Genomic DNA, 8,361 nt, shown 5'->3' on the forward strand with positions numbered 1-8,361 from the left:
CCTGGACTATGGCAGAAAAACCTATAGTGACTAGGAGGAGCATCAGGGCTGGGAGTGGAGTACTTGCCTAGGAAGAATCTTTGAGATTTTGCAATATAATACATGACAGAGAGTCCCAGGGAGGGACAATTAGGGAAAGGAAACAGCAGAAAGGAAAAAAAAAAAAAAAAAAAGCCTTTTGAGGGCATCTCCTCCCATAGGAGAAGAGCTGCTTTTGGCAGCCTCTATAAATTCTAGCTGGCCAGGTGGGACCCCTGCTGTAATATTAGGTGAGGATTTATCCTCTACCCTCTCTCTCTAAGTGCATAATAGCTATCTGAACTGTTACTCATAAGGCAAAATCCTTGTTTTCAAAGAGTTTACAATTCAGCTGATGATATATCATGTTCACTCAATGGAGGGTTAAATAAAAACCTAGCAGTACAGAATAAAGTGACATGGTATTCAGAATGAATGGATGTTCTAAAAAGAAAGAGTTCACAAATGAGATGGAGTGATTGGAGGGGGCAACATGGAGAAACTGGAATTTGACCTGAATATTGAAGTAAGGGGCAAACCTTGGAGAGGTAGTCGTTGGAAGAGAGGGGTTTTAGGTGGGAAGAATATACTATGGCAGAGTTGAGGAAGGCATTTTATCAGGAAAAATACAGTAGGCTGGCCAGGGTGGAAACTATATGAAGGGGGAAAATGAAAGATGCTTGGATAGCAAGGAGGCCACAGTGATGTACCCTTCCAAGAACATGGAGGAAAGAAGGCTGTCAATACATAATATGCCAGAGCTTAGATATGCCAGGTTACCTTAAACATCAAGCTGTATTTTTGGCCTAGAGGATTGTACTGTAACAAGATAAAATATATAAAGTTAACACATATAAAGAAAACAATCAGAAAAAGTAGAGTTAGCCAAACAAATGAGATTTGGACATCCTCATCAAAGTCTGTCTGAGTTTTGTACCCAGATGATTTCTAGTCTTCTGGTCTTATTGGTAAGAGCATCACATGGGCAGATGTCAGCATCAGAAGGCTTGAGTAGCTATTCAATTAGATGAACAAATAAATGATTGAATGATCTTATTAAATATTCAATTAATCTGATTCTTCTCTTTTTTTCTTCTCTTTTCATACTCACCAAGGATTCTTTTGATTATAACTTAGCACTTCTTTTATATTTGCCTGCAAAGAGACAATGACTGATCATAGACATCTTAAGTATTTTAGCCTCTACCACAAGAATTTCCACTGTAAAATAAATCTTCTTGTTTCCTACATTATACTCATGAGTTTGGCTAATGGAAAAGATCCCCTTTTGGTTTCTGAGGCTATCAGATGCTGGATGGTGGTCAATTTGCTGGCACAAAAATATCTTTGTGTGAGGTTTCTTGAGGATAACCTTGCCATGGTTGAGTAAGTGCTGTGTGCAGCATGATTATGAAGGGTCTTAAGTGCCAGTGTGATGAGTATTGAGTTTATTCTGTAGGCATTTGGGTGTGGTTCAGGTTAGTGAATGCTTACTGAGCACTTGCTTTGGGAGAGGCATTCTCCTTGGGGGAGGAAAGCCTCAATTAATAGTCTCTGTGGAATCCATGGTATAGTAGGGAAGGCAGCTCCTCACAAAACCATTTATGATGAACATTTCAGATAAAGGTAGAAAGTAGACTTCAGGAAGGAAGTGGCATTCAAACTGGGCCTAAAAGAGGAGGGATAACTTTAGCTGGCAGAACTAAGGGAAAGGCCATTTTAAGATATGGGAGCAACATAAGAAATGACAAAAACCCCTCGTGCCTGAAGATGGGTGATGAATATCGAGAGGAGAAAGGTTGGTTGAAGCAGAGATGACCTTGACTAATGGGCTATCTTGTAATGGTGGTTTGTGACCAGACAAGTGATGCAAATGGATTTTATTTATTTTAGAAAAAAGTTAAAGGATTATGAATAATGAATTTGAAAAGGACATTTGGGAAGAGAAATATACATTATAAGACTGTGTTATGTATCAGGTGAAAGATGGAGAAAAGCCTGAACTACAGATATAAAGGGAATACAGTGGGAGTAGAAGGAAAAAGGCAGGTTTCAGGGCAGAGTTTTTAATATAGTGGCCGAGGGGCTTCTACAAGCCCTACAGGTGACCTAAGGGGATGCATGAACCTCAAAAGCTGTGTGTCAAGTTTTGTGGGAGTGCAAGTGTGAATTTGACTGGGGAGAGGATTCTGTTAGCCCATATCCCCTAACAAGCAGATGCCAAGATGCTGTTAAACATTTAAGAACTTTTGTAGGGAAAATGCCTGTGGGAGAAAGCTGGGAGGAAATTGACAGAGGCTGGGAGAGCCCTCAGCAAAGGAAAGCAGGAAGAAAGTTTTGGTGGAAGACTTATAGAATGCCCTGCCATTGAAAGAAGGTTCAGCAAAGCCATGGACAAATCCTCCAGCCAACTTACTGGAGAGAGGAGTCCCTACTCTCCCAGGAATGGCTGTGCCTGAGTATCCCTGCCATGCTTAGTAATTTTCTGTGAACGGCCTGTCAGAAGCATAGCTGGGGCACAAATGCAACAGCTCTGTTTCCAAGCACAGAAGCTGTGGTGCTTTTCACTGGCACTTCTGCAGCTGGAGACCTGAGAGGTTCATTCTCAAGACCACCACCAAGGCACACAGCCTTTATTGGATTCCCAAGGAGGTTCATACCAAAATAGGGTTAAAACATTACCTTTTAGAACATTTTGAGGTAAAGCTAATAATATATGCAGGTAATTTTCTGCATACTAGGAGAATGGTGGTGCCATTGCCTAATGCATGATGTGCAGGATGAGGCACAGTGCAAGAAAATGTGTTGTTTCTGCCACGTTGTGTTTGAGACGCTATTGAGAGCCCATTCAATATCTGTTGAGTAAGCAGAAGTCTCACGTGGCACAGGCTCAGCTGTAACTCTCTGAAAGACGGTGTTCATGTAATAACTGAAATGACAATGGAAACAAGAGACACAAATGAGTTTCCTTCAGGAAGAGTGTAGATTGAACAGAGCAGAGGGTCAAATGTTTTTGTTTTAGATGGAGGTATTGAGCTTTAATTGTCCTCACACATGGTTGAGAGAAGCCAGGGTAAGAGTGAAAAGGAGTGGTCCAAAAGGGAAGGAGATAATCACTAAAGAACTTGTATCCTAAAAGCAGTGAGGACAGGCTCTAAAAAATAGTGGTGTTGTCAAAAATGCCCAATACTACCAGAATATCAAGCTGGAAGAGGTCCAAGGAAGAGAGTCATATTTTAAGAAGAAAAGAATCATGGAATAGAGACCTCGTGTTATCACTATATTAGCTCTGTGTTTGGTATCTCTGCATTTTTGTGAAGAACTGTTCATGACATTCAATCCCTTCTCAACTCTAAACCAGAATAAAGTGGGTACAGTCAGGAAGGAGGCTAGAAGAATCAGGTTTTATCCCCCTAAAATGAATAGTGTTCTTCTTTAAGTTTATTTATTCTGAGAGAGAGAGTGCGCAAGTGGGGAGGGGGCAGAGAGAGAGGTTGGGAATCCCAAGCAGGCACCACAGTGTCAGTGCAGAGCCCAACATGGGCTTGATCCCACAAACTGTGAGATCATGTCCTGAGCTAAAATCAAGAGTTGGTCGCTCAACCGACTGAGCCACCCAGGCACCCCTATTTGTGTATGTCTGAGGCATTTTTTTCTTTTCTGTGTCTTGAGAAGTTGTCACTCAAATCCCACAAAAGAAAAACTAAATAGTACCTAATGCATGTACTTTATATTAGATATTTTAGACCTACTACTGTATATTTGCTTTTGAATGATGATGATAGCATTAAAAAAAATAGATGATTGATATCATCTTTTATTGAATTCATTTTTGAAAATGTATTTTCTAGTTGAAGATACCTTTCCCTGTGTCATGTTGGCACTAGAAACTTACACTATTGTCTGATAGTTCAGAAAAGCTTCTCAGTGCCAGTTACATATTCACATTGTTTGATGACCAAGGCTCGATTTCTATAAAGCGTAAGTGTGTGGAGGGTTGATTTAAGCATTGTCTATTTGATCGACATGTCTTTTTTTTTTTTTTTTTTTGGGCAAGATGGTAGTTTTTCTTTTCTCCACTACTCAGTGTTCTCTATATAAAGATCCACATGACTCATTTACTTGATTTTTGTTCTGGGAATATTTTATTTCTAGTGTGAAATATATACTTTTAACTTTTTAGGAAATACAAACTTTGTAATATAACCTCTTTCTGCTTTCCTCTTATTGCTAGAGCATTACTTGATACTTAATTGTAATATGGTTTAATCTTAGTCCTAGGAAGGTGACTTCTAGAGAAGTGCTTGGTAATATATACTTGGTGAATTAATGAATGGATTAGTTCCTTTTGATCAACTCAGTTCTGTTTCTGCAATAAGTGTCATATTTTACATTATGCTTCAGCTTGTAAATTACTTTGGGTTATCTCAGAAGTAGACTGAGAATTAATCTTGAATTCAATCTATAAAACAAGCAAACTGCACCTACAAAAAAAAAAGAAGAAAATGAGTTTCTTTGATTTTTTTCACCAATTAATGTCATATAATGTCATCTGTAAGAGTACAACCAATGTTGGTTTCATTTTTAAGGAAGGTCAAGAAGAAAAGTCACCATTTTTGGTTAATACTTTGAGTTGATTCAAAGAAATACGGGCATGGGAGTAGCATTGTCTTTGAAGTCAGATAGATTATATAAAACTTGCTAATGCTGTAACCTTGGAAAGCTAAATGGCTTCTTTCAACTTCAGCTTCTTTGTAAAACTGAGGCAATAATGCCAACTATCTCCTAGGGTGGCTTATGAATTAAATGAGATAAAATATGGGAAGCCCTGTACATATGATCAGACAAAGTTAAGTGTTCAGAGGACTTCAGATCCCTCCCTCCTTTTCCTGTGAGCATCACTACAAGCAGAAATTCAATTATGAGAGAAGAAAGGCAATCAAGGAACACTCAACTTTCCTTGCTGTTATAAATCAAGAACATATTTATGAATTATATTTTAGCGTGCTTGCCAGAGAAAATGAAAACAACAAACAGAAAATGCAGGTACAAAATCTCACTCTTCTCTTGTATTGTCCTGGCTGTAAAATGTCTATGGGTATTTTTTGTTTGGCATTTAAAATCTGGTGTTTCTGAGTCCTACGAGGAAGCCCACAAACCACTCACTCTGCTTCAAGTATTGACATTCCTGTGAAGAACTGGTATTTTTTATAGGATTATTACTCATCATGACTGAAGTTCAATAGATAAATTAAAAACACAGCCACTCCTCAGCCCTGGAAGTGACTCACTTCTCAAGTAATGCTCTGCGTTTGCTTCAAGATGGGCTTAAAGATGCCCTGAATCAGAAATGCTCATTGTCAAAGTGGCCTCTGGACCGTTCCCAGAAGAATTTGTGGGTTGTCTAATAGAACTGCACAGGCATTTGGCCCGGCGCTTTCTGGAGCTTGTCCTGCAAATTCCTGTAATTTGCACCAGGTCACTTGTTATCCATTTTAGCTGACTGAACAGTTTGAATCATGAGTGTGAAAAGGCAATAGTTAGCAGAGACCTTCCAGGAATGTGCTGTTGCCATCCTGATCATGTCTAAGCAGGGCCATGAACTACAACAAGCTCTTCACTTTGCAGACACACACACACACACACACACACACACACACACACACACCACTCTTTCAGAATAATTATCAGTTGCTGTGAAAACTAACTTACAACAAGAATCTGCAAAAAAAAGAAAAAGAAAGAAAGAAAGAAAGAAAGAAAGAAAGAAAGAAAGAAAGAAAGAAAAAGAGAGGAAGGAAGGAAGGAAGGAAGGAAGGAAGGAAGGAAGGAAGGAAGGAAGGAAGAAATCTAAGCCCGACTGGAAAATACTTCAACTAACTGAAAGCAAACACTTTTAAACTCTAATGGGTCTCCAGCCTTGTTTTGGATATTTTCAGTGTTCCTTTTAGATTGATTAGAGCTTAAACAGTTCAGTGTTGTTCTCTATGTACATTGCAAACGTGGTGTTCAGGTAGTTATTTTCCAGTTTAGCGTTTCACTAATAGTCTGTTATTTTCCGCCTAGGTTGCTTTGTGACAGTCTCATGCAGAATTTCCTCTTCTGTGGTCTTTTCTCTTTTAGATATGTCTTATTATCCATTAAAGAGTAATGAGATAAATAGGTGCCATCAAGTTACTACAGGGAATAAGTGCCTAGCGCAACCTTGCAAATAAGTAGTTGCTCTCTCACCTGGAGAGCTTTAAAATATGTCCATGCTGGAGACATTTTAAAGGGCTGACTTAAAAAAAAATCTTTACTTAGTACTGCATCTATACTGTTCTCATAGGAGCTTTGTTAAAACTCTACTTATCATGAATATACGTGGGTGTTTATAGAAGAAAGAAAGTGAATATGAAATGACTTTCCTGTTGGGCATGTTTCAGGCAGGTTGTAAAACACAGAAATGACCAGAGATGCTAGATTTCTGAAGGGGAAACCAGCCACTCAGCTCAGAGCCCTGAGGAATGGTGGTTGAAGGCAGAGGTGCTCTGACTAGAAGAGCTGTCTGCTGCAGCCACCAGGGCAGCAGACACTCCCTGGGCTTTTATTGCAGGAAGGAGGGCATGTAGCCCCTACCTGGGACCTGACCCTCTAGGGTGGGAGGAATGCATCTGTGGCTCACTGTGCAGTGTTTGGTATAAGGGATGAGGCTGACTGCCGGCTGGGCTTTCTACATCCTGTGTTGTCAGGCGGTGCTTCATTAGAGTAGGAGGTAGAATGGTCCACCTACAATTCCAGACAACATTCTTTGCTTCCTCTGTAAGTGTCCTATAGAGTTGCCACATGGTCTGTGCCACTCTCTGACCTCCATGTTCCATGGTTAGTGTCCAATACTCACATTCCTTCCTAGTTAAATTTGTGAAATGGACTTTGGAAGCTGGAATAACTCAGATTACAGTCCCAGAAACTTAAAAATAATTATTCAGAAAATCTCTTACATCGCCTCTATCTATCTGAATGTCATGGGAATTCAAATTTAGAGTTTCTCCTAAAATCAGTCCTAATGTTCATGTTGCTGTAGTAACATTGCTAATGAAAGGGAGTTTCCATGAGATCCATTTGTCAAACTCTGTTCAATTACAAGGGCTGGATTTATAAGCTTCATAGCTTCAACGTATAAGCTTCATAGCTTCATAGTTGAAGCTTCAACTTCAGCTTTCAAGTATATTTCAAGTTGAAATATACTTCAACGTTATTCCTCCTCTGCAACTTCCTGTTGGCATCAAACTTCCAGGCAACTTCCAGGCAGGCATCAAACTATGTAGCTGGATGAAAAGTTAATAAAATACTATGACAGATAGGCTATCTATATGGGGCAAATTAGAAAGATCATGGTCATTATTGTACACAGCCAGTATTTTCTTTGTTGAGTTCATATAAGCTCTTGGGGCCAAATTTTTCCAAATCCTGCCCTTAGCCATGATATAAAGTCAGATGCCATCAAATTCCCCAGTCCAGAAAAAAATTATACATTCAAGTTTCTGGAGCTTTGGTAAATTAAATCCCAATCTCAGATTTTGACTTTGACCCCATTCTCAGTTTGATATTACTAGTTAGTGTGTGATGCATTCTTTTGGAAACGATATGCCAGAGTATGATAGGATATACTCTGTGAAGTTATGAGCTTCAGTTTTAAGATGGAATATTTAACACATGTTTGTCTTTTCACAATTCCCAAAAACCACTGGGGAAAAAAGGACAGAAGTAGTTAACCCATAGTGAGAAGACCAAGCTAAGGGGAAAAAGGGATGGGTCACCAATGGATAATCAAGTTCAGTGAATTTCTAGGAATGAAACTATGAGGAATGAAGGAAGCCCAGAACATGCCATGGGAGGTAGCAGTGCAAATGGAAGCCAAGAACCTTGAAGAGACTCCAGGTTCTGCATCAAACCATGAGTTAAAACAGGAGTAAAGGCCACTAGTCAAAGATAATCTTATGGAACAACTGCACAGGTGGGTCCCACAGTTCTGTATGTAGGCTAGGACTTACCTGTAAGCCAAACCAACCAATCAACCAACCAACCATCCAATCCAAACCAACCAACCAATCAGTAAAAGCAGAGGGCTATTTTCTAAAACAAATATGAACTCTGAGAAAAAGTCAAGGTCCCAGCTGTGTTGGTGCCTAGAGTAGACCTCTCTTCATTCGGTCTTTGGCTGACTTACAGCCTAACAGAAGCTGACCTTTCACTCATTGTAAAGTAAAACTGGCAGCTGACTCATGTCATCCATGTAAACAGACTTCCCAATCAGAATTCCTCAGAAAAGGAGAGGGCCTTTGAGGATATAGATCTACTTAA

This window comes from Panthera leo, chromosome A1, assembly GCF_018350215.1.
Source record: "Panthera leo isolate Ple1 chromosome A1, P.leo_Ple1_pat1.1, whole genome shotgun sequence".
Taxonomy (NCBI): domain Eukaryota; kingdom Metazoa; phylum Chordata; class Mammalia; order Carnivora; family Felidae; genus Panthera; species Panthera leo.